Source organism: Ascaphus truei, chromosome 4 (genome assembly GCF_040206685.1).
Source record: "Ascaphus truei isolate aAscTru1 chromosome 4, aAscTru1.hap1, whole genome shotgun sequence".
Lineage (NCBI taxonomy): Eukaryota > Metazoa > Chordata > Amphibia > Anura > Ascaphidae > Ascaphus > Ascaphus truei.
The window spans coordinates 395,588,965-395,616,535 of record NC_134486.1 but is presented as its reverse complement, the minus strand read 5'-3'; the positions used below and the strand labels follow the sequence as shown (position 1 = coordinate 395,616,535).

The following is a 27,571-nucleotide window of genomic DNA, read 5'->3' as shown; positions in this document are numbered from 1 at the left end:
ATAGATAAGGGGACTTACAATCTAATTCTGGCACCTGATTCATAGATAAGGGGACTTGCCCAAGGTCGTGAAGTTCTGATAACCGGGTTGGAACCAGGTTCCCCAGGTTTAGAGGCAGCGCCTTTACTCACTGAGCCACTCCCTCAGCCCACGCGAAAGCTGATAACTTCCCTATAATATACAGATCATTTATCAAATCAGTCATCAGCCACAGGCAGTGGAGCGCTCCTCGACTCACACACGGGCAGAAATAGGTACAATTAACTGCGTTCATTTCAGCAGGACCCCCTGCTTCCCGAGACACTTAACTCCCTAGGGGGTCTAATTGTCCTCTGTCACGCTGGCCAATAGGAAGCCGCCAGGGGTGACATCACAGCTTCCTATTAGCTGCAAGACGCGGGGAATTTAAAACAGCCATTATGTTAGCCCCAACAAGCCCCGTCGCAGCTGCTACCTGCAGAGATACCGGCACCCGGTACGGAGGCAAGTACAGTGTCTCGGGAAGCAGAGGGTCCCTGGAGCTGAAATGAACGAAGTTCCGCTCCGGAGACACCCTGCTTCAACATTATAGCTAAAAAAAATACAAATAAAAGAAACATAAACTGCGTCTTGTAGTGCTGCTTTAACCCAAGCAATATATTTATACAGGGACAGGACTGAAAAGTGACAATAGGTCTGATTCCCAGGACCTGGTAAAACAGATTGCATGCTGGGATGTGCAGGCTTTGCTTTTGCAAAACACCGGAGTAGCAGCAGATCCGGCTATGCCAGGGGTAGCCAACTCCTGTCCTCAAGGGCCACCAACAGGGCAGGTTTTCAGGATATCCCTGCTTCAGCACAGATGGCTCTTGAGCCACTGATTGAGCCACCTGTGCTGAAGCAGGGATATCTTGAAAGCCTGACCTGTTGGTGGCCCTTGAGGACTGGAGTTGCCCACCCCTGGTCCATGGAGTGAAGTTTGACACAGAGGAAATGAATATGAACCGCAAACACTAGATATACAGAATATTTTCAGAAAGCACTACAGGGAAATGAACATTATTGCATAAGGCCTCATCATCCGCGGAATTGCAGGACAAAATATAATCTGCCCTACACTTCATTAAAATGTCAGAGCGAAGCAAGTTCAAAGTTCTCCTTCCCCAGAGTTATTGCTATAGTAACCTGCAACAAGTATAATGAAAGCGACTGATCTACTGTATGTAAATACAAATTAGAAGTGTCAGCAGAAAGCCTTGCAGAATACATATAACTCTGTCATCCACCAAAGAGGAAAGGGAGCTACAGATAATGTTATTCAATGATATAGAAACCTAAAATGTAACCAGAGAGGTAGAGGGGGAGAGGGAGGGAGGGAGAGGGGGAGAAGGAGGGAGGGAGAGGGGGAGAGGGAGGGAGAGGGAGAGGGAGAGGGAGGGAGAGGGGGAGAGGGAGGGAGAGGGAGGGAGAGGGAGAGGGGGAGAGGGAGGGAGGGAGAGGGGGAGAAGGAGGGGGGAGAGGGGGAGAGGGAGGGAGATGGAGGGAGGGGGGAGAGGGAGGGAGAGGGAGGGAGGGAGAGGGAGGGGAGGGAGGGGGGAGAGGGAGGGAGGGAGGGGAGGGGGAGAGGGAGGGAGGGAGGAGAGGGAGGGAGGGGGGAGAGGGAGGGAGGGGGGGGAGAGGGAGGGAGGGGGGGGAGAGGGAGGGAGGGAGGGAGGGGGGGGGGAGAGGGAGGGAGGGGGGGGGGAGAGGGAGGGAGGGGGGGGGGAGAGGGAGGGAGGGGGGGGGAGAGGGAGGGAGGGGGGGGAGAGGGAGGGAGGGGGGGGAGAGGGAGGGAGGGGGGGGAGAGGGAGGGAGGGGGGAGAGGGGAGAGGGAGGGAGGGGGGGAGAGGGAGGGAGGAGGGAGGGGGGGGGGAGAGGGAGGGAGGGAGGGGGGGGGAGAGGGAGGGAGGGGGGGGAGAGGGAGGGAGGGAGGGGGGGGGAGAGGGAGGGAGGGGGGGGGAGAGGGAGGGAGGGAGGGGGGGGAGAGGGAGGGAGGGGGGGGAGAGGGAGGGAGGGAGGGGGGGGGAGAGGGAGGGAGGGGGGGGGAGAGGGAGGGAGGGAGGGGGGGGAGAGGGGGGGAGGGGGGGAGAGGGAGGGGGGGAGAGGGAGGGGGGGAGGGGGGGAGAGGGAGGGGGGAGGGGGGGAGGGGGAGAGGGAGGGGGGAGGGGGGGAGAGGGAGGGGGGAGAGGGAGGGGGGAGAGGGAGGGGGGAGGGGGGGGAGAGGGAGGGGGGGAGGGGGGGGAGAGGGAGGGAGGGGGGGAGGGAGGGGGGGGGGAGAGGGAGGGGGGGGGAGAGGGAGGGAGGGGGGAGAGGGAGGGGGGAGAGGGAGGGGAGGGAGGGGGGAGAGGGAGGGGGGGAGGGGGGGAGAGGGAGGGGGGGGGAGAGGGAGGGGGGGAGGGGGGGAGAGGGAGGGGGGAGGGGGGGAGAGGGAGGGGGGAGGGGGGAGAGGGAGGGGGGAGAGGGAGGGGGGAGGGGGGGGAGAGGGAGGGGGGGAGGGGGGGGAGAGGGAGGGAGGGGGGGGAGAGGGAGGGAGGGGGGGAGGGGAGGGAGGGGGGGAGGGAGGGAGGGGGGGAGGGGGGGGAGAGGGAGGGAGGGGGGGGGGAGAGGGAGGGAGGGGGGGGGAGAGGGAGGGAGGGGGGGGAGAGGGAGGGAGGGGGGAGAGGGAGGGGGGAGAGGGAGGGGGGGGAGGGGAGGGGGGGGGGAGAGGGAGGGGGGGGAGAGGGAGGGAGGGGGGGGGGAGAGGGAGGGAGGGGGGGGAGAGGGGGGGAGAGGGAGGGAGGGGGGGGAGAGAGGGAGGGAGGGGGGGGGGAGAGGGAGGGAGGGGGGGGAGAGGGGGGGAGAGGGAGGGAGGGAGGGGGGGGGGGAGAGGGAGGGAGGGAGGGGGGGGGGGAGAGGGAGGGAGGGAGGGGGGGGGAGAGGGAGGGGGGGGGGGAGAGGGAGGGAGGGGGGGGGAGGGAGGGGGGGGGAGGGGGGGAGAGGGGGGGAGAGGGAGGGAGGGGGGGAGAGGGAGGGAGGGAGAGGGAGGGGGGGAGAGGGAGGGAGGGAGGGGGGGAGGAAGGGGGGGGAGAGGGGGGGAGAGGTAGGGAGGGATGGGGGGAGAGGTAGGGAGGGAGGGAGGGAGGGAGGGGGGGGGAGAGGGAAGGGGGGGGAGAGGTAGGGAGGGATGGGGGGAGAGGTAGGGAGGGAGGGGGGAGGGAGGGGGGGGAGAGGGAGGGAGGGGGGGAGAGGGAGGGAGGGGAGAGGGAGGGAGGGAGGGGGGGGGAGAGGGAGGGAGGGGGGGAGAGGGAGGGAGGGGGGGGGAGAGGGAGGGAGGGGGGAGAGAGGGAGGGAGGGAGGGGGGGGGAGAGGGAGAGAGGGGGGAGGGAGGGGGGAGAGAGGGAGGGAGGGAGGGAGGGAGGGAGGGGGGGGAGAGGGAGGGGGGGAGAGGGAGGGAGGGGGGGGGAGAGGGAGGGAGGGAGGGAGGGGGGGGGGGAGAGGGAGGGAGGGGGGGGGAGAGGGAGGGAGGGGGGGAGAGGGAGGGAGGGGGGGGGAGAGGGAGGGAGGGGGGGGGGGAGAGGGGAGGGGGGGGGGGGGGGAGAGGGAGGGGGGGGGGAGAGGGAGGGAGGGAGGTGGAGAGGGAGGGAGGTGGAGAGGGAGGGGTGGCGGCAAGATGGTGTGGGTTGTATGTACTGGGAAGGAACGGCTCTGTGAGTAAAGATGATGACTCTGTAAACAATGACACTGAGTTTGAACCTGGTTCAATTCCTGGTGTCTACTCCTTGGGATCTTGGGCAAGTCACTTTATCTCCCTGTGCCTCATACACTAAAATCATAGATTATGAGCACATCTGGGCAGGGACTGTGTCTGTAACACTCCTATTTAACATTTGGGTTGCACGTTGATACCCTGACATCCAAATCCCAAACCTGTGCAGTGCGCCGCCATCTTGTATGTGATGCACAGTACGCTTCGCGCATTCGTAGCCCAATAGGATTCAGTGGCGGCCATTACAGTAAGAGCCTGTCTGGGGAACTACAGTGCAGGTAACAGCCAATCGGGCTGCAGCAATCCTCTGTGGTGAGAATAGGTACACTTTGCGTGCTAGGAGCACGCCAGTCGGAGCTGGGACAAGGTCAGGGTAGGTTGTATGTGCAGGTGTCTATGGCACCTGCACTAGGCCAGAGACTCCCTGTTAGGCCCCGGCTAGGCCCCGACTCCCCTCAGTTTGTGGTTGCTGCAGGGACAGGCCCATGAGACAGGGACACTGCCCCTGTAGCATAAGTGGGTCACAGCCATATATATCATACTTTTTGAAAACAAGGGTTCCCCGAGCTCTGGGGGCCGCCCAGTTCCTCAAATATTTTATTTTAAATTCTCTGAGTGTTTGTACACATGTTGCTTTGCATGTACAGTATATGGTGCGTGGCACAGGGGCCTGCTTAGCATGCTACAGTCACAGAGGGAGGACGCACACTTCCCGTGCTCCGACCTACCCGTTGCTTAGCAATACTTCCTGTTGCGACAAGCAGACATTGAAACAGTCGTCCCACTTGCCAAGTAAATTAACCCCTTTGCTGCAAGACAGGGCAGGAAAGGGGTAAAGATATGGTATTGCTTTATCTTGCATGTAAATACCTGATGTTTGCAAAGCAGGAAACCCCCATCCAATAAAACGCTATGAGCTCATAACATGAGCCGGTCTGCTCACGTCGGGCTGATCTGTCTGTAACTTTATATTCTTTCCAAGTCTTCATTTCTCCTGAAATTTCCCCTGTTTTATTATTTCACGGGCACCAGCTGCAAGATGTGTGAAACCTGCAGGCTTCTTCTTTGTCTGGAAATGTAGCGACGTGTTTCCATTAATGACATTGGTCACCTCACCAATGTAGCCTGCATATTAGTCACGTGACTACTCCACACACACACACCAATGTAACCTGCATATTAGTCACGTGACTACTCCACACACACACACACCAATGCAAGCTGCATATTAGTCACGTGACTACTACACACACACACACACACACACACACACACACACACACACACACACACACACACACACCAATGCAAGCTGCATATTAGTCACGTGACTACTCCACACACACACACCAATGTAACCTGCATATTAGTCACGTGACTACTCCACACACACACACACCAATGCAAGCTGCATATTAGTCACGTGACTACTACACACACACACACACACACACACACACACACACACACACACACACACACACACACACACACACACACACACACACACACACACACACACACACACACACACACCAATGCAAGCTGCATATTAGTCACGTGACTACTCCACACACACACATCAATGCAAGCTGCATATTAGTCACGTGACTACTCCACACACACACATCAATGCAAGCTGCATATTAGTCACGTGACTACTCCACACACACACCAATGCAAGCTGCATATTAGGCACGTGACTACCACACACACACACACACACACACACCAATGCAAGCTGCATATTAGTCACGTGACTACTCCACACACACACATCAATGCAAGCTGCATATTAGTCACGTGACTACTCCACACACACACCAATGCAAGCTGCATATTAGTCACGTGTGACTACTCCACACACACACACCATTGCAAGCTGCATATTAGTCACGTGACTACTCCACACACACACACACACACACACCAATTCAAGCTGCATATTAGTCACGTGACTACTCCACACACGCGGGGCGGAAAATAGTGTGGTTCATATCGGGCCGGGGTGGCCAATTCCAGTCCTCAAGAGCCACCAACAGGTCTGGGTTTATGTATATCCCTGCTTCATGACAGGTGGCTTAATCATCCTTAAAGCCTGATCTGTTGGTGGCCATTGAGAACTAAAGTTGACAACCCCTGCCATAGGATAAAACAAATATGGGCGTTATTTAGGTGCGATTACTACAGTACTTTAAAAGACACCTCCCAATTATCTTCAGCATATGGGTCAGATTAAGCAAAGACAAAGAGGGTATCTTCCACAACCCCCCAAATATAGGAGAAATGTCTGATTTTAACACACTCCCTGGAAATCCCAGAACCAAAGATCTAATGATAATTACAAACTGAGATTATTTTACCCCTTCACCGCCAGCACCGCACTCAAAAACAAGGCATTGCTGACCTCCCTGGGAGTGAATTAAAGTTCCTATTTTTGTTTTGTTTATTACTTAAGTTTTTTTATTAATCATTTTTCCAAAAGTAAGAGGGGTACAAAAAGAAAAAAGGAGGGGAGCAATACAACGGTACAATATTGCAAATAGTCTGATTACGCATTAGGAGGGGAGGAGAGTATGGGAAGGGGACAGCATTTGAAACCATGTAACATATTAAATAACAGGTGAGGTACAACATAGATCATAAATCTTAAATCACTCTGTTCAGAATAACCCAGTCTAAATATGGGGATATACCTGTGTGTCTAAACCAAGGAGCCCAAGTCTCTGAGAATTGGGAAGTGGAACCAGTTAGGTACTGTAGGCAGTGAGTTTTTCCATGTAGACTATATGCCAGATTTTGTTATTGATTTGGTTTAAGGATGGGGGAGTCGGTTGTTTCCAGTTTTTGGTGATGGTGCATCTAGTAGCATTTAGAATTTGGGAGATAACTTTAATTTCTTTTTTGGTACGATTGGCAATTGGTTTTCCCAAGACTGTATATATTGGGTCCTTTTTTGTATATATTGACGCCTGTCAAAAATAGCCAAATCCCTGATAAATATATGACATCCTGGGAGGAGGAGTTAAATACCAATTTGGACCTTGATGTCTGGAAAGATGTTTGGGAGGCTGCCTCCAAAAATTCTTCCTGTGTGGTGATTAAGGAGAATATTTACAAGCTAATATTTAGATGGTATATGACTCCTACCAGGTTGAACTCTTTTCTCCCAGGTGTCTCTCCTTTATGTTGGCGTGGTTGCGGCGAAAGGGGGAATATATTGCACATATTTTGTTCGTGTCCAAAAATTCAGCAAACCTGGAGGGAAGTGTTTGCTTAAATACACAGGGTTCTGGGAATCACTGTCCTACAGGACCCAATATATAAAGTTCCTATTTTAAGTAAACACAAACTAAATTAAGGTGAGTTAAAACGCGATAAAAACCCTCCGTAGTACAGTGTGCAGCAAATAAAAATGTCACTAGTGAGCACATTCACAACCCAGACAGGTCAGCAACCCTGTTATCTCTCAGCATACAATGCTGCCACTGTTGCCAGGGATTCTGGGTAATGACATGAAAATGAGCACACTGTGCATCTGTGTAAAATGGACACGAAGCAAATGGTGACACTGTGTGCTCATTTGTATTTTAATGAAAGAAAAAGGATAAAACGTAGCATGACAGCATATATCAGCCAAACTGCCTAAAAGAAAAATATAGGAAATATTATTCATGTAAACTAGAGAATAAAAACACATGCTAATTAGAGATTGTACGAAACATTCGCATGAGGTCGCGAACCATGTGAAATTGGCAAACAGAGAGAAAAACAGTAACAATTTAGCAAATGCATTTTGGACAGTTTCACCTCATTTGTAATATTAATTTGCTTGGTTACTGTCACTCCCAAAATGCTCCCTGCCCACCACTTAAAGTGGCAGACCAAGCAATATTCTACATGTGGGATTTTCAATAAATCAGTTATGCACTATGAGAAAATACTTGTAGCATTTATAAAAAACAATTCTGAATTACATTTTTAATGTACAGTAACAAGCATTTTTTGTTTCTATAGCAACCATTTACAAAGTCACATCACTTTCCTCTTCTGAAACAGGCTCTGGCACACCACTTTTTGAGCCCTGCCCTCTCTCTAGCAGTGCACCAATTGTATCTAGTGACTGCCTGGTCACATGATCTTCCCCACAGAACTTTGCATCTTTGGTCCTCTCCTGCAGTATTGACAGCCATTTAATGAACCCCCAAGGCGAATCTTCGTCGATCGAACGGCAATTTAGCTAATTACTTATCATTGTGTGGATTGTATTGATGCACAAATTAATGGAGGGGGCAGGGTGGGGAGGGGGGAATGGCAGCTTGGACTGTTGCTTTAAGGAGCAAAATCAGTTGCAGCACATTGATAGCCCATCTTATCACAGAGACTGTTGGGACATTACCAGATAAAGATGTTCTTAGCCTGAAACGTTGTCATGCAGTTCTCAGCAAACTTGTGTTAATAAATTAGAGTTTTGCTATGATGTGGTATACTATCTCCAGTGGCGGATTAAGACCGTCTAGGGCCCCTATGCACCAATAATTTGGGGGCCTTTCCTCGTGGCAGCCCACCTCCTGCAGCGGCGCGGCATCATGGCGTTGCGGCGCACTGTGACGTCGTATTGTCATGGCAACGCATCGCTATGTGATGTCGCAGTGTCATTTGACGTCGGGTCACCATGTCAAGGTAAGAGACACCCCCTCTCTCTCTCTTACACACACCTTACCTCTGGTGAGGTCCGGGGACTCTGCAGCTCCCTCCTCCAGCTCCATTCTCCGGTCAGGTGGAAGTCTGATCCCAGTGCCGACTGGAGGAGGAAGGGCATGGCCCACAGTGACTGCCAGGCTGCTGCATGCCACAGCATCGGCCCGCCGCAGCCTACAGGGGCCACATAACCTTGGGGGCCCTTAGTCGGGTGCCTAGTGGGTAATCCGGCACTGGGTATCTCATAAGCCACAGTGCCTACTGCCTAGTTGGACACAAATATTTTCTAACAATTAGCAATGAATATTACTTGTACATTCAAGAATGGGGCTGGGTGGTGGCTCCAAAAGATTAGCTGCTGGTTACTCATTATTTGGTTGAGTGTATGAGGGGGTTTAGTGTATTCTGATGTCCCATGGAAAGTTTGTAGGATACCTGGCTCTAAGTTAAGGTACAATGATAATTCATCGGGGAGTAATACACCCAGCACCTGACACCTTTTATTCAAATTAAAATAGTGTCTGTATCCCTGGCAGTGATGTGATACAGTTAGTTGTGTTCTGCACTGTGCTATTGTATCACTGTATCCCTGGCAGCGATGTGATACAGTGAGTTGTGTTCTGCACTGTGCTATTGTATCACTGTATCCCTGGCAGTGATGTGATACAGTTAGTTGTGTTCTGCACTGTGCTATTGTATCACTGTATCCCTGGCAGCGATGTGATACAGTGAGTTGTGTTCTGCACTGTGCTATTGTATCACTGTATCCCTGGCAGCGATGTGATACAGTGAGTTGTGTTCTGCACTGTGCTATTGTATCACTGTATCCCTGGCAGTGATGTGATACAGTGAGTTGTGTTCTGCACTGTGCTGTTGTATCACTGTATCCCTGGCAGCGATGTGATACAGTGAGTTGTGTTCTGCACTGTGCTATTGTGTCACTGTATCCCTGGCAGCTGTGCTATTGTATCACTGTATCCCTGGCAGTGATGTGATACAGTTAGTTGTGTTCTGCACTGTGCTATTGTATCACTGTATCCCTGGCAGTGATGTGATACGGTGAGTTGTGTTCTGCACTGTGCTATTGTATCACTGTATCCCTGGCAGTGATGTGATACAGTTAGTTGTGTTCTGCACTGTGCTATTGTATCACTGTATCCCTGGCAGTGATGTGATACGGTGAGTTGTGTTCTGCACTGTGCTATTGTATCACTGTATCCCTGGCAGTGATGTGATACAGTGAGTTGTGTTCTGCACTGTGCTATTGTGTCACTGTATCCCTGGCAGCGATGTGATACAGTGAGTTGTGTTCTGCACTGTGCTATTGTATCACTGTATCCCTGGCAGCGATGTGATACAGTGAGTTGTGTTCTGCACTGTGCTATTGTATCACTGTATCCCTGGCAGTGATGTGATACGGTGAGTTGTGTTCTGCACTGTGCTATTGTATCACTGTATCCCTGGCAGTGATGTGACACAGTGAGTTGTGTTCTGCACTGTGCTATTGTATCACTGTATCCCTGGCAGTGATGTGATACAGTGAGTTGTGTTCTGCACTGTGCTATTGTATCACTGTATCCCTGGCAGTGATGTGACACAGTGAGTTGTGTTCTGCACTGTGCTATTGTATCACTGTATCCCTGGCAGTGATGTGATACAGTTAGTTGTGTTCTGCACTGTGCTATTGTGTCACTGTATCCCTGGCAGCGATGTGATACAGTTAGTTGTGTTCTGCACTGTGCTATTGTATCACTGTATCCCTGGCAGTGATGTGATACAGTGAGTTGTGTTCTGCACTGTGCTATTGTGTCACTGTATCCCTGGCAGCGATGTGATACAGTGAGTTGTGTTCTGCACTGTGCTATTGTGTCACTGTATCCCTGGCAGCGATGTGATACAGTGAGTTGTGTTCTGCACTGTGCTATTGTATCACTGCAGGGTTTCCCAAACTTTTTTTTCCGTGACCAGGTTATTTTTGAACTTCTCCTTCGTGACCCACTAAAAATTTTATCGCCTATACTGGCCTGTAGGGCCTGCACAGACACACACACACACAGCCACTGATACACACACACACAGCCACTGATACACACACACACACAGCCACTGATACACACAGACACACACACAGCCACTGATACACACACACACACACAGCCACTGACACACGCAGCCACTGACACACACACTGATACACACAGCCACTGATACACACACACGCAGCCACTGACACACACCCAGCCACACAGAGACACTGCTACACACACAAACACACTGATACACACACAGAGACACTGCTACACACACACACACACACACACACACACACACACACACACACACACACACACACACACACACACACACACACACACACACACACACATACACTGATACTGATACACACACACACTGATACACACAGAAACTGATACACAGACACTGATACACACACACACAAACACACACACTGATATACACACACACACACACACAGACACTGATACAGATACACACACACACACACACACACACACACACACACACACACACACACACACACACACACACACACACACACACACACACACACACACACACACACACACACACACACACACAGCCCCTGATACAACACACTCTGATACACACACACAGACACTGATACAGATACACACACACACTCGCTCTCCCCTATACGCACACAGACACAAACAGTGAATTACAGGCAATGACGGATGTGAGTGACTGGAGGGGGGGGGGGAGGGACTGGGTGGGTGGGAGGGGGGGACTGGAACTGGGTGTGTGGGAGGGGGGACTGGAACTGGGTGGGTGGGATGGGGGACTGGAACTGGGTGGGTGGGAGGGGGGACTGGAACTGGGTGGGTGGGAGGGGGGACTGGAACTGGAACTGAGTGGGTGGGAGGGGGGACTGGAACTGGGTGGGTGGGTGGGAGGGGGGACTGGAACTGGGTGGGTGTGTGGGAGGGGGGACTGGAACTGGGTGGGTGGGAGGGGGGACTGGAACTGGGTGGGTGGGTGGGAGGGGGACTGGAACTGGGTGGGTGGGTGGGAGGGGGGACTGGAACTGGGTGGGTGTGTGGGAGGGGGGACTGGAACTGGGTGGGTGGGTGGGAGGGGGGACTGGAACTGGGTGGGTGGGTGGGAGGGGGGACTGGAACTGGGTGGGTGGGTGGGAGGGGGGACTGGAACTGGGTGGGTGGGAGGGGGGACTGGAACTGGGTGGGTGGGAGGGGGGACTGGAACTGGGTGGGTGGGAAGGGGAACTGGAACTGGGTGGGAGGGGGGACTGGAACTGGGTGGGTGGGAGGGGGGACTGGGACTGGGTGGGAGGGGGGACTGGGTGGGAGGGGGGGACTGGGACTGGGTGGGAGGGGGGGGACTGGGACTGTGTGGGAGGGGGGACTGGGTGGGTGGGAGGGGGGACTGGGACTGGGTGGGTGGGAGGGAGGGAGGGGGGACTGGGTGGGTGGGAGGGGGGACTGGAACTGGGTGGGTGGGAGGGGGGACTGGAACTGGGTGGGTGGGAAGGGGGACTGGAACTGGGTGGGTGGGAGGGGGGACTGGAACTGGGTGGGTGGGAGGGGGGACTGGGACTGGGTGGTAGGGGGGGACTGGGACTGGGTGGGTGGGAGGGGGGACTGGGACTGGGTGGGTGGACTGGGACTGGGTGGGTGGGAGGGGGGACTGGGACTGGGTGGGTGGGAGGGAGGGGGGACTGGGACTGGGTGGATGGGAGGGGGGACTGGGACTGGGTGGGTGGGAGGGAGGGGGGACTGGGACTGGGTGGGAGGGGGGGACTGGGACTGGGTGGGTGGGAGGGGGGACTGGGACTGGGTGGGTGGGAGGGAGGGGGGACTGGGACTGGGTGGGTGGGAGGGAGGGGGGACTGGGTGGGTGGGAGGATCGGGGGAACGGGGTGGGAGGATCGGGGAATGGGGTGGGAGGGAGGGGGGACTGGGTGGGTGGGAAGGAGTGGGGACTGGGTGGGTGGGAGAGAGGGGGGACTGGGACTGGGTGGGTGGGAGGGAGGGAGGGGGGACTGGGACACTTGGGTGGGAGGCAGTGACTGGGTGGGTGTGTGGGAGACGGTGGGTGAGTGACTGGGTGGGTGGGAGACAGTGGGTGGGTAGGTGACAGTCACTGGGTGGGTGACAGTGACTGGGTGGGTGGGTGACAGTGACTTTGACAGTGACTGGTTGGGTGACAGTGAGTGGGTGGGGTGACTTACCTTGCCGCCGGACGCTTTCCCCTGCTGCCCCCGATATCCCCTGCTGCCCGGGACAGGAGGTGGGCTTGGGGGCACGGGAGGTGGGCTCGGGAGGGGGGGCACGGGAGGTGAGCTCTGGAAGCAGGCCGCAGAGGAGCTGGTACTTCCTCCTCTGTCCCATGTTGGGAGCGGGGGGGAGGAAGGGAGCGGGCCCTGCTTGCCCTGCGCAGGACCGCGGGGGGAATCGCTGCCATTTTTTTTAACTTGAGCGGGGGGGACGGGAGACACCGCGCGGCCAGCCTCGCTGCGACCCGGCAATTTTGGTGCCGTGGCCCGGTGCCGGGTCGCGACCCACCATTTGGGAAACGCTGGTATCACTGTATCCCTGGCAGCGATGTGATACAGTGAGTTGTGTTCTGCACTGTGCTATTGTATCACTGTATCCCTGGCAGTGATGTGACACAGTGAGTTGTGTTCTGCACTGTGCTATTGTATCACTGTATCCCTGGCAGCGATGTGATACAGTGAGTTGTGTTCTGCGCTGTGCTATTGTGTCACTGTATCCCTGGCAGTGATGTGATACAGTGAGTTGTGTTCTGCACTGTGCTATTGTATCACTGTATCCCTGGCAGCGATGTGATACAGTGAGTTGTGTTATGCACTGTGCTATTGTGTCACTGTATCCCTGGCAGCGATGTGATACAGTGAGTTGTGTTCTGCACTGTGCTATTGTATCACTGTATCCCTGGCAGCGATGTGATACAGTGAGTTGTGTTCTGCGCTGTGCTATTGTGTCACTGTATCCCTGGCAGTGATGTGATACAGTGAGTTGTGTTCTGCACTGTGCTATTGTATCACTGTATCCCTGGCAGCGATGTGATACAGTGAGTTGTGTTCTGCACTGTGCTATTGTATCACTGTATCCCTGGCAGCGATGTGATACAGTGAGTTGTGTTCTGCGCTGTGCTATTGTGTCACTGTATCCCTGGCAGTGATGTGATACAGTGAGTTGTGTTCTGCACTGTGCTATTGTATCACTGTATCCCTGGCAGCGATGTGATACAGTGAGTTGTGTTCTGCGCTGTGCTATTGTATCACTGTATCCCTGGCAGTGATGTGATACAGTGAGTTGTGTTCTGCACTGTGCTATTGTATCACTGTATCCCTGGCAGCGATGTGATACAGTGAGTTGTGTTCTGCACTGTGCTGTTGTATCACTGTATCCCTGGCAGCGATGTGATACAGTTAGTTGTGTTCTGCACTGTGCTATTGTGTCACTGTATCCCTGGCAGCGATGTGATACAGTGAGTTGTGTTCTGCACTGTGCTGTTGTATCACTGTATCCCTGGCAGCGATGTGATACAGTTAGTTGTGTTCTGCACTGTGCTATTGTGTCACTGTATCCCTGGCAGTGATGTGATACAGTTAGTTGTGTTCTGCACTGTGCTATTGTATCACTGTATCCCTGGCAGCGATGTGATACAGTTAGTTGTGTTCTGCACTGTGCTATTGTGTCACTGTATCCCTGGCAGCGATGTGATACAGTGAGTTGTGTTCTGCACTGTGCTATTGTATCACTGTATCCCTGGCAGCGATGTGATACAGTGAGTTGTGTTCTGCACTGTGCTATTGTGTCACTGTATCCCTGGCAGCGATGTGATACTGTGAGTTGTGTTCTGCACTGTGCTATTGTATCACTGTATCCCTGGCAGCGATGTGATACAGTGAGTTGTGTTCTGCACTGTGCTATTGTATCACTGTATCCCTGGCAGTGATGTGATACAGTGAGTTGTGTTCTGCGCTGTGCTATTGTAACACTGTATCCCTGGCAGTGATGTGATACAGTTAGTTGTGTTCTGCGCTGTGCTATTGTAACACTGTATCCCTGGCAGCGATGTGATACGGTGAGTTGTGTTCTGCGCTGTGCTATTGTATCACTGTATCCCTGGCAGTGATGTGATACAGTTAGTTGTGTTCTGCGCTGTGCTATTGTATCACTGTATCCCTGGCAGTGATGTGATACAGTTAGTTGTGTTCTGCACTGTGCTATTGTGTCACTGTATCCCTGGCAGTGATGTGATACAGTGAGTTGTGTTCTGCGCTGTGCTATTGTATCACTGTATCCCTGGCAGCGATGTGATACAGTTAGTTGTGTTCTGCACTGTGCTATTGTGTCACTGTATCCCTGGCAGCGATGTGATACAGTGAGTTGTGTTCTGCGCTGTGCTATTGTGTCACTGTATCCCTGGCAGCTGTGCTATTGTATCACTGTATCCCTGGCAGCGATGTGATACAGTGAGTTGTGTTCTGCACTGTGCTATTGTGTCACTGTATCCCTGGCAGCGATGTGATACAGTGAGTTGTGTTCTGCACTGTGCTATTGTATCACTGTATCCCTGGCAGCGATGTGATACAGTGAGTTGTGTTCTGCACTGTGCTATTGTGTCACTGTATCCCTGGCAGCGATGTGATACGGTGAGTTGTGTTCTGCACTGTGCTATTGTGTCACTGTATCCCTGGCAGCGATGTGATACAGTGAGTTGTGTTCTGCACTGTGCTATTGTATCACTGTATCCCTGGCAGCGATGTGACACAGTGAGTTGTGTTCTGCACTGTGCTATTGTATCACTGTATCCCTGGCAGTGATGTGATACAGTGAGTTGTGTTCTGCACTGTGCTATTGTGTCACTGTATCCCTGGCAGTGATGTGATACAGTGAGTTGTGTTCTGCACTGTGCTATTGTGTCACTGTATCCCTGGCAGTGATGTGATACAGTGAGTTGTGTTCTGCACTGTGCTATTGTATCACTGTATCCCTGGCAGCGATGTGATACAGTGAGTTGTGTTCTGCACTGTGCTATTGTGTCACTGTATCCCTGGCAGTGATGTGACACAGTGAGTTGTGTTCTGCACTGTGCTATTGTATCACTGTATCCCTGGCAGTGATGTGATACAGTGAGTTGTGTTCTGCGCTGTGCTATTGTATCACTGTATCCCTGGCAGCGATGTGATACAGTGAGTTGTGTTCTGCACTGTGCTATTGTAACACTGTATCCCTGGCAGCGATGTGATACAGTTAGTTGTGTTCTGCACTGTGCTATTGTATCACTGTATCCCTGGCAGTGATGTGATACAGTGAGTTGTGTTCTGCACTGTGCTATTGTATCACTGTATCCCTGGCAGTGATGTGATACAGTTAGTTGTGTTCTGCACTGTGCTATTGTATCACTGTATCCCTGGCAGTGATGTGATACAGTTAGTTGTGTTCTGCACTGTGCTATTGTGTCACTGTATCCCTGGCAGTGATGTGATACAGTTAGTTGTGTTCTGCACTGTGCTATTGTGTCACTGTATCCCTGGCAGCGATGTGATACAGTTAGTTGTGTTCTGCACTGTGCTATTGTATCACTGTATCCCTGGCAGTGATGTGATACAGTGAGTTGTGTTCTGCACTGTGCTATTGTGTCACTGTATCCCTGGCAGCGATGTGATACAGTGAGTTGTGTTCTGCACTGTGCTATTGTGTCACTGTATCCCTGGCAGCGATGTGATACAGTTAGTTGTGTTCTGCACTGTGCTATTGTGTCACTGTATCCCTGGCAGTGATGTGATACAGTGAGTTGTGTTCTGCACTGTGCTATTGTATCACTGTATCCCTGGCAGCGATGTGACACAGTGAGTTGTGTTCTGCACTGTGCTATTGTGTCACTGTATCCCTGGCAGCGATGTGATACAGTGAGTTGTGTTCTGCACTGTGCTATTGTGTCACTGTATCCCTGGCAGCGATGTGATACAGTTAGTTGTGTTCTGCACGGTGCTATTGTATCACTGTATCCCTGGCAGCGATGTGATACAGTGAGTTGTGTTCTGCACTGTGCTATTGTATCACTGTATCCCTGGCAGTGATGTGACACAGTGAGTTGTGTTCTGCACTGTGCTATTGTATCGCTGTATCCCTGGCAGCGATGTGATACAGTGAGTTGTTTTCTGCACTGTGCTATTGTATCACTGTATCCCTGGCAGTGATGTGACACAGTGAGTTGTGTTCTGCACTGTGCTATTGTATCACTGTATCCCTGGCAGTGATGTGACACAGTGAGTTGTGTTCTGCACTGTGCTATTGTATCACTGTATCCCTGGCAGCGATGTGATACGGTGAGTTGTGTTCTGCGCTGTGCTATTGTATCACTGTATCTCTGGCAGCGATGTGATACAGTTAGTTGTGTTCTGCACTGTGCTATTGTATCACTGTATCCCTGGCAGTGATGTGATACAGTGAGTTGTGTTCTGCACTGTGCTATTGTATCACTGTATCCCTGGCAGTGATGTGATACAGTGAACGCTCTCTCCTCCCTCCTCCTCTCTCTCACTTCTCATAAACACACCCTGTTTGTGATCTCTCCCCAGCCCGAGCGTTCAGCCCCTGCTTGTTCGCTGGACTCACTCATAGCGTAGGCAGCCCCTGTCGGGTCTGACCCAGAGTCAGAGGGGGACACTTCACACCGCAGGTACTGTACTCATGTGTGACTTTTTAGGAGTGAGTGTGATGTGTGTGTGTGTCAGGGACTTGCAGACAAAGATGTGATCATCAGCACTAACCGACTTCCCTGCACAAATCAGCGACTAACTTTAAGTGTGCATGTCGTGTAGGATCCTGCTGATCATCCTTTATTCCCTGAATCCGCCCCTCTTTGGGGCTGCACCCCTGGTACTCAGGGTCTGACTTCTGCAGGAGGGATGCAGGGGTCAGTGTGTACAGTATTAGAAGACTTGTTTTGCATTCGTCACTAGAGATGGTGACCTCTGGCAAGGGGTTGATTTCTAACTGCACATGAGCATCTTATCACAGTCTTTCTCATTGAGCTACAGCATGAGGATGTCTCAGGTTCTTTGGGTGACGGTGAGAGGGTAACTAGAGGTGGGCAAATGTGTCAAAATTAGAGCCGCCAATTCTTCGCAGTCTTTTGACCAAAAATCGAACCTCAGGCGGATATTCTTATGCGGATATTCTTATGCGGATATTCTTATGCGGATATTCTTATGCGCCATCATTTCCCCTCCTCCTGCCCTTTACGTGAATATCATTAATTCTGCCGATTCTTTTTCATATTAAAAAAAACGTGTTCCGCGCGCACATGTGCTAAGCCCCTCCCATCTGTCACTGTACTTCACATTTTGTCATTCTGTGGGCTACATGGCTAGAAGCGTGGATAGGTAGGGATCTTTAGGGAGTAGGGACAGGCCAGCACAGGTGGTGACAAGCAGGCAAAGGAGGTGACAGGCAGGCACAGGAGTGGGACAGGCAGGCACAGGAGTAGGGACAGGCAGGCACAGGAGTATGGACAGGCAGGCACAGGAGTATGGACAGGCAGACACAGGAGTATGGACAGGCAGGCACAGGAGTAGGGACAGGCAGGCACAGGAGTATGGACAGGCAGACACAGGAGTGGGACAGGCAGGCACAGGAGTGGGACAGGCAGGCACAGGAGTATGGACAGGCAGGCACAGGAGTATGGACAGGCAGGCACAGGAGTATGGACAGGCAGGCACGGGAGTATGGACAGGCAGGCACAGGAGTAGGGACAGGCAGGCACGAGAGTATGGACAGGCAGGCACGGGAGTAGGGGCAGGCAGAGAGATATTTGGTGGCACAGGAGTGGGACAGCAGAGAGATATGTGGTGGCATGGGCAGGAGGGGCAACAATAGGAAAAAAAGGGAATGTGCATTTTTGATCCTGAGCCACGAATACTTTTGGCAGAAAGGAACTGGCCAATTCACGGTGAATGTGAATGTCGGCTAATAATTCACCATCTCTAATGGTAACCCAAACTCCTGCAGTGCTTTTCCATGTTAACACAGATGGCATTCTGCAGCACTCTGGAAATGACTTGGCGATGCTCATATCATGTCTTTTTTTAAGGCTTTTTAACCTCTTTGCTGCCGGAGCAAAATGTTTTGTGATTGGGAGTAATGAGGGTACCTTATTACCTCACCCTAATAACACGAGAGACAAGAGGAGATTTCAGGAGTGAAACCTGTGCTGTTTTCTGCCAACAAGACGTTAAACGTAGCCACATTAGTGTGTTTGGCATTTGTGGGGATAGGGATTTTGTGATGATAACGCGTATCAGACAGGCAGTATAACCAAATATATACCTGGCGCATGACAGGCCTCGTAACGCCACAGTCCTGGGTGTGTTACAGGCGCTTCTTATATTGAATGGGTGAGCCATAAAACCTCAAATAAGGTTCCGGGAGGTTGCTGGTTAGCGGACTCCTAATGTGCCCGATTACCTCAATGTAGCCACATAGGGCAAGTGCAAGGTCCCGCAACACAAACAGCCATTTGTGAGGGGGGCTGAAGAACAAATGGGAAATTGCATGTTGAAAAGAAAGCAGCGAACGTCTCTCAATGAGTCTCTGTTTATAATATACAGCAGGTTCAACGAAAATACCACAGTACTTGTCATCAATATGTATTCTTGTCATGCTTATCACAAAGTGAATGCTTAACAGGATCAAAATCTACTGATTGATGGGGGTGGGATGTATTTCAGGGAGCGGTGATCAACAGGTTAGGGTTAGGCTGTGTCCCCGCTGGCTACTGCAGCGCCACAGGGACAAGAGCTGCCCCACAAGGGGGCTGGGTCCGCTGCGAGGGGGGACCCCGCGCTGCGCCGACAGAAACACCTGCTTTCAAGAAAATTGAGAGCAGGACTCGCGACGGAGCGCTAGGCCACCCCCCCCCGGCGGTTCAGCCAATGCGGGCGAACCACCCGGGTGACGTCACGGACGCGCCCCCGTCACTCACCCCCCTGTCTTTCTCCCTGCAGCTCACTGCAGATCGGGGGACTCCTCTACATGCGCCACCAGCCTTGCGGATTTGATGAGAGATTTATTTTTAACGAGGGAGCAGGAAACATAAGGGAAACCAGAAATGCAGAGTAACTAATGCTACTGTATTGCAAGCGACAGGAATATGTAGTTACAGATGTAGCAAACCTTATTGCCTCCATCTGTCACGCGACGGCAGTGGTGGCGGTACCGGAGGATTAGCGCCGTGGAGGGGCACATTCGGAAGCATGACCCCCCCCCCTGCAGTGCAATCACGACAGACACCGTCTCCGGCGCTGCAAACTTTTGCTTTTTTCCACCGTGGCGCTAGAGTCAGTGAGTCTTGCTACATCTGTACAAATAACTGCAGCTTCAACACATAGAAATAGCTTTAACGGACCCAAATGAGGGAGATTTGGGGGGTTCCGGCCCTAACAGCTGAATTTAAACCCCTTTGCTGGCCACGTGGCTACTGTTATCTTTCACAATGGGGGCGCAAGCATAATGGGGGGACGACAAATATAGAAATATATAGTGTAGGAGTTCTCAGAATTAATAGGTGTGTGTCTTATGCATGCGCAGAATCTGATGGATAATATGCCTTGTATCACGAGACGAAGATTCGTATAACCTAGAGATTCTTCCTAGAACTGACCAGATGGGTGAGCTGACCAGATGGGTGAGCTGGAAAAGGTGATAGAGGTGTGTTTTATTTTAAGAGGGGGGTCTTACCTTCTCTGGAGTGGCCCGCCTCCTGAAGCGTTGCCACGGTGACTGACGGGAAATTACGCCATGTCGTCATAAGAAGCTGCGTTGCCACGGCAACGTGATGCCACATGCCGCCGTGATGTCATGACATGGCGACAGGAGGGGCCCTGCTGCCAGCGTGCCGCCTTGGGCCCCGCAAAGGCTAAGGCCAGCCCTGCGACCTATTTCACGGTCTAGGTGTGAGTAACGCCACCTGTTGCTATGGCCAACTAATATAAATTTTAATCCCTCAGTTAAGTATATCGTAGTATATCTGTATATGGTAGTATATCTGTGGATACGCGTTGTTAGAGGGAACACCTCTCTTGCATATCATTAGCACTATTCTCCGTTATAGTAACACAAGGGCTCATTATGGCTCAAAACAGCACTTAGCACTGCGTTACTGAGCTTTGAAGATCCCCGTTTGCACTTAACGAGACACTAACTGAAGTTAACGTCTCGTTAAGTCATTAACGGAGCTCTGGGGATCTACCCCCTACGTGTTTAAATCGTTGGGAGATATGGTCCAAATAATGTAGCTATAACCCAATAAAAATGTTTCATGTTAGAAACGAACTGCGAGTGCTGGTTACAATAGAAATGAAGTCATGTCTGCGCGCCTGATGCAGTATTCAAGCAGACAGCAGGGGACGCGATCGGGACAGAAGTTGTGGGCGCTTCCCTTCTGTTCGCATCACTGGGGGCCTGGCTGTGACCACATAATTACTATCCCAATCTCGGGATCTTGAGCCGTGCGGCATCTTCTGGTAAGAACACTGCCTCTTTGTGGGGAGTGATCCTGGTTCGAATCCCAGAGTCGGCTCTCCCTGTGAAATTGAGCAAGCCACTTTATCTCACCAAAAATTATATTGCCTGCCATAAAGGGCCATATTTACTAAGCGATGCAAGTCCCTGACACATCATACAGCCCACATACTTGACAACTCCACTGTCCCCCCAATGGTGATGTAATAGAATAAGAATAAGATTTTGTTGTCATTAAAGAAGTTCATTGCTTTCCATCATGCATACAGTAGGACAGTAAATCGGGCTACATTTGTTTTTTAGAGAAGGGTGCACCACGGTTTTTAGAGAAGGTGCACCGCAGGTTCCAGATTGCAGTGATCGGCGATCACATTATAAAGCAGCTTTTAGAAAACCACTGGCACTTTTGATGGCGGCAAAGTGGTGATCATGGGATCGTTGTAGCAGAAGTATTGGGGCAAAACACGGACCCTGATTGATAAAAGAAACAGAACACAATGGAAAGTAATGCGATTTTTTTATTAACTCTGATAAATCTGGGGCCATTTTGTTTTTGCTTCTTTGAGATTCCTTGTCCCCTGATAAATATGGGGATATCCAGAAAAGCTGACCTGTTGGTGGCCCATGGGGACTGGAGTTAAGCACAAAATAAGCAGACAGTGCATGTCCAACAGAGACTAGTGAAGTAATGATTTGGATAATCTTCTGCAAGGAATGACATTATTTGTGGTCGGAATGCTCGCCTTCTCCCTCAGAACAGTAATGAAGACAGATCTGGACTTGTTTCTAATTGAATTGGCTTTAATGTCAAGGATGCAGGAAATTGTGAGGCTTAATACTCTGAATTTGCCTAGCAGGATCCTAAAGCATTTTACAGTTCTACTTAACTCATTCGGTGCCTGACGGTTCTTGAACAAGAGTCATTCCACCAAGCTGGTAACTAACAGCTTTTCAGCTTTATTTCACACAGCTTGATTTTCAGAAGACATAAACCAGTGTTTTTCATCCTAGGAGCCCTTGGGTTTCCCCGGGCATCCCTATTGGGGTCCTTGCATTTTTCTGGTCATTTGAAAACTGTATCAAATACAGAAGAATTTACAATGCATCTGATCTTAGACGTGCTATTAGAGAGGGTTGGGGCTCCTTACAATGCATCTGATCTCAGACGCGCTATTAGAGAGAGTCGGGGTTCCTTACAATGTATCTGATCTCAGACGCGCTATTAGAGAGAGTCGGGGTTCCTTACAATGTATCTGATCTCAGACGCGCTATTAGAGAGGGTTGGGGTTCCTTACAATACATCTGATATCAGACGCGCTATTAGAGAGGGTTGGGGTTCCTTACAATACATCTGATATCAGACGCGCTATTAGAGAGGTTTTGGGTTCCTCATAATTTCACTTAAGGTTACTTAACCAAAAATAGGTTGGAAACCACTGACATAGACATATGCCTTCCAAAGGAATAAATGTAGCCACTTCTGAAGTGGAATCTTAGAGAACGTCACTGGTTTTCTAGTGCACAATACAGAGTCCCTCTTCTTTTTATCTAAAACCACGTCTAGTGCTGTAGTCAGTGGTCGTGTTTATGCGTGTACAAGCGTGTCACACCTAAAATGTCAGCCATCAAAACAGACTAAGTGCGTATTCCTACGCATTCAAGCAGCAGTCCCTGTTTTTCCCCCTTTTTTTTAATTGTACGTGAACTGGAGGGTTCCCCAGAGTGATCAGCGGTATCCATGTCTAGTGGACAAAACCAGCTCCAATGGTTCAGGAAGTATGAAATCAATCTCCCCCCACCTGCTGCTTTACGCTTTCACTGCGGGAGAGCACAGAACCCCATCGGAGGCAGAGCTCTCAATCACCGTTCTGCTTGCCGAAGTTGCACCCCACAATGCCTTGCGTAGCACTACTCCAGCAAGAAGAGCAATGTTTAGTGAACCGCAGGAGGACTGGCAGGCAACCACAGTGCAGAATGGCGCACTTTCTTGCTGTTCTCAGTGGTCAGTGGCTGATTTCCCATTAGGTCTGATACGTCCAGGCCTTGGGCAGCAACATTTTTGGGCGGCTGCATCGGTGCTGCCAATCGTGCGCGATCGGTGCTTGCCGCCCACTCGTGCGCATGTCAGTGCTACACAGTAGTACACACCGCCATAAAATGTGCATTGTATGTATAGTATGAAGAAGTCACCCACATGAAGCATCATTTGTTGTTTGAAATTATTTTTTACATATCGTGTCATGATTGCTACAATTGAAATGAAAACAGAATGTGTTTATTTTGTATTATCTATATATATATATGACTGAAAAAATGTTTGTATGTCTGTTTGCACCCTCACATCATTGGCCTGTGGGGTGGCCTGACATCATGGCCACACCTACGCAGGGCCAGACAGTGACACCACCCTCACAACGCGTGCGCCTCTTCCACTCACTCTCCATTTGGTGACTCACTCTCCTCGAGAGCCACACGCTGTTCCTGAGCCTCCAGGTACCATCCACCCCCGCCCTCCACCCGCCGCTCCACACCTCAACCCGCCCCGCCGCCTGCCGTCTGCCACCCGACCCACCGCCTCACACACACCCCGCGCGTTGTGGTGCCGCGCTGCTCCACCGGGTTGCAGGTTGCCAGCGTGGGCAGGAGATGGCCACAGGGGTGGGGGGAACAGAGCAGTGGTGGGCGCTGCTGACTGTCTCCTGGGGTGCGTGGTGGGGGGAGACGGGGAGCCTCCTGCTACCTTCACCGCCTTTCCTACCCCCAACCCCCCTCCTCTCCCCACCGGCACTCACCTCCAAACTTGCGCTTCTTACTCCAGTCTATCTGTGTGTGTATGGGAGACACTGTGTGTGTGTGTGTGTGTGTGTGAGAGAGACACTGTGTGTGTGAGACACTGTGTGTGTGTCTGTGTGTGTGTGGGACACAGTCTGTTTGGTGGGGGCCGAGGGGTGATGCGGGGGGGGGGAGAGTCATCTGAGGTGCAAGGGGGGGGAGTGATGTGAGGTGCAAGGGGGGGGAGAGTCATGTCCCGTGCAAAGGGGGGTAGAGTGATGTGACGTGCAAGGCGGGGAGAGTTATGTGACGTGCAAGGGGGGGGACAGTGATGTGGGGGCCAGGTGGGTGGAGACTGATGTGGGGAGCAGGGAGGGGAGACCGCAGCTATGAAGGAGTGGGGGAGCTGTGAAGAGGGGGGGACACGGAGCTGTGAAGGGGAACGGAGTTTTGAACGTGGGGCCAGACAGCTGTGAAGGGGGGTAAATCACGGGCAATGCCGGGTGTATAAGCTAGTGATGTATAAATGATGAATGTAATATTATTTATGTAATCCTCCTTACCCGGAGGTCAGATCATATTGACTATATACATTGGCAGTGCTCCGTCTCTCAGGCCTTTGCGGGGTGCTGGGTAGGTGCAGGCTGGGCGTGGATGCTTGAATATAACAAGGATGGGCACCAGAAACTTTTATAAACAATAAAAGGCTTTATTGGACATCAGTCAATAATGTTTCACAGACAATGACATACTGATTACGTGACAGAAACTCGTGACAAGCAATATAATTCTGGACTCCATCCCCTGGTAGCTCTGATTCCTACGCTGGAGAGGTAATTAAACTTGTTACCCGTAGTAAAAGATAAATTGCCAGTTTCTTATTTGGGGTGAGTAATTCTCCATAGTTATATGCTGCACACCTTACAGTAGATAATAAAGAGATAAAGTGATACAATTACCGGTTCTCCTGGTCCAGGGAAAACCTGTCAGTGATCCAAACTCTGCAGAAAAAAAGTGAATCCTGGCACTCGGGATTTGTTATAAACTAATTTAATGTGCCAAATATGTGATGTTCCGACCGATGCAACAGCCTCTCTCAAGTGTTAGTGCCACTACCACTTGAACAAGGCTGTTGCATCGGTCGAAACATCACAATTTTGGCACATTAAATTAGTTTATAACAAATCCGGAGTGCCCTGGTTCACTTTTTTCTGTTAGTAATGCGCCACCACTTGACGAGTGGGCCCTTCAGGCATACTCTTTAGGCTCCCATACTCTTAGCTCCACACAATGCTGAGTGGTTTGGATGTTGGAGGGACACAACATTGACTCTGTTTATTACGGTTGACAACACAGGGTCCCTCATCACACGGGCTGCTGATACTAGGGGCATTACCAGGCCAGTGACCCTATTGCCCTTCTTATATCCCCATATACTTACCACACAGCCGGTCTGGTTTCTCCAAGGGGATTTTATTGACATTGCATTTTAATTACACTGTGTTTGTTACTTTCCTAGCATATATGTTAATAAAATGTTATTATTTTTTCTATTAGTGGGGTCTTTTGGGACCACTTTAGTACTCAGTCGTCCTTGATGTTTTGAGTATTATACTCGGCAGTCACATACTGCCATTATTATCATTATTAGGTTGGGTGCATTAATATAGGGATTCTTTATCGTGAGTTCCCCAAGGGGTTTCACAAAGTGTTGGGTTCTAGTCAGGTTTCATCCCTGATGCACCACCTTAATTCACAATCACAGATGTTCATACTAGGGGCATTACCAGGCCAGTGACCCTATTGCCCTTCTTATATCCCCATATACTTACCACACAGCCGGTCTGGTTTCTCCAAGGGGATTTTATTGACATTGCATTTTAATTACACTGTGTTTGTTACTTTCCTAGCATATATGTTAATAAAATGTTATTATTTTTTCTATTAGTGGGGTCTTTTGGGACCACTTTAGTACTCAGTCGTCCTTGATGTTTTGAGTATTATACTCGGCAGTCACATACTGCCATTATTATCATTATTAGGTTGGGTGCATTAATATAGGGATTCTTTATCGTGAGTTCCCCAAGGGGTTTCACAAAGTGTTGGGTTCTAGTCAGGTTTCATCCCTGATGCACCACCTTAATTCACAATCACAGATGTTCATTGTATTGTATTAGGTGAGCGGCAGATTGTGTTTGTTTGGTGTGTATACACTTCAGGCTCCTGATTTAGCGACCCTGCTACTATGTACTGGATACTTTCTCCATACCTATTTTACCAGGAATGCAAGAGAAACCTTCCAGTTGGGCCGATCCAAACACTCTCCAGAGTTACTATGCAGAGAATTCCTTACTAAAAGGATGCTTCTTCCTTTTCAGTAGCGAGGACAATTAAGGGCCTTTACTACTGGCGCTTAATGGGCACTTTTCTAACTGAAAATAACAAAGAGTGACAGGACACATCTTAATACATTTGGCTATAAATATAAACCTATTTACAGGACTCACAGTGATAACCCCAGTCACAACTCTGAAGAACCTGCTTCTAGAACATAGGGTGGAGTTATACAGTATATACCCCCTATACTCTCTATAGTGTCATCACTGTTCACAAGACTTATAAGGGAGTGGCATTTTCTTCTGCATAGTCATCCTACATCACGATGCCCACACAGTTAACCCAGTAAGGCTGTTAACTCCTTACATGAAATAGTAGGGGACTACATTTCTAATAGCCATACTGTGAAAACAAGACCTGTGCAAAAGAATTGCATCCATATTTATCAGGAAAAAAAATCCTCTTGCTTTCAAGGTTTTTTTTTTTTTAATACTGAATGGTGCTGTTTTTGTACTGACTTTGCAGCTGGTATATTTAATAAATAGACCCTTTTGATTGAGAAGGTAGCTTTGAGGATGGGAGATGTAGACGTGGATCGAGGGAGTGACTTTTTTGCGCCCTTATGCGAACTTTGTAAATTTCAACCATTTCCATTTGTCCAAAAATGTTTGCTTCAATCCAAAAGTTCGCTAAGATGTTAAAAGTCCGTTTCGATTACTTTTCGGTTTTACAAGTTCCATCGACAGTTTAAGAAAGAAAAGTTGGGGCTGTTACTTCGTCACTTTATAAAAGCGAAACTGCCATTTTTAAAACTATTTGCGCCGTTTCGCTAGAAAGTTGTATGAAAAGTTTTGCAGGTTTTTGGAACTGTAAAGTATGAGAGAAAGAGCGACCACCCAAATCTCTTAAGTTTCCTGCACCTCTCGTACTGAGAAGCAGAGAGTTTTTTGCAGTTAGGAAGTAGGGGTTTTTTTTTTTATCAATGTCTACAAGCTGCAAAACGGGAGTAAAAAGTAGCACCAGGTTTTTTTTTTAAGATAAAGAATCCCATAGAAATCCACGTCTGTTTTTTTGCCCTGTGTGTTGCCCAGTAAGTGAAAGGAACTTTCAGGAGAAAGAGGTAGTAGTAGAGACGAGAGGGACAGAAAGGAGACAGCCTTGAGAATAGCACTGTAGGCTGAGAGAAACCAGAGTTCAGATACAAGATGATACACAGAAGTATAAAACCTTGAAGGCGAGAAAAATAAAAATGTAGTTGATAGAGAATATCATTTTCATTTGATCAAAGGATTTATGGAGGGAAGAAAGCTTTATGTTATTTATTTATAAAATGATTTACCAGGAAATAATACATTGAGAGTTACCTCTCGTTTTCAACTATGTCCTGGGCACAGAGTTACGTATGTCTGTCTTTATA

General features: G+C 50.5%; 1 protein-coding gene across 2 annotated transcripts in view; it reads left to right on the top strand.

Moving 5' to 3' along the window:
- Window positions 1-17,065: 17,065 nt before the first annotated feature.
- LOC142493888 (membrane progestin receptor beta-like) overlaps window positions 17,066-27,571 on the top strand; it is a 57,644-nt gene continuing 47,138 nt past the window's right edge. Inside the window, exon 1 of one of the 2 annotated variants that reach the window (XM_075598587.1) lies at window positions 17,066-17,203. The gene's annotated coding sequence lies outside the window, so the exon portion shown is untranslated. The remainder of the gene's footprint in view (window positions 17,204-27,571) is intronic. The other variant, XM_075598586.1, reaches the window with a different exon arrangement.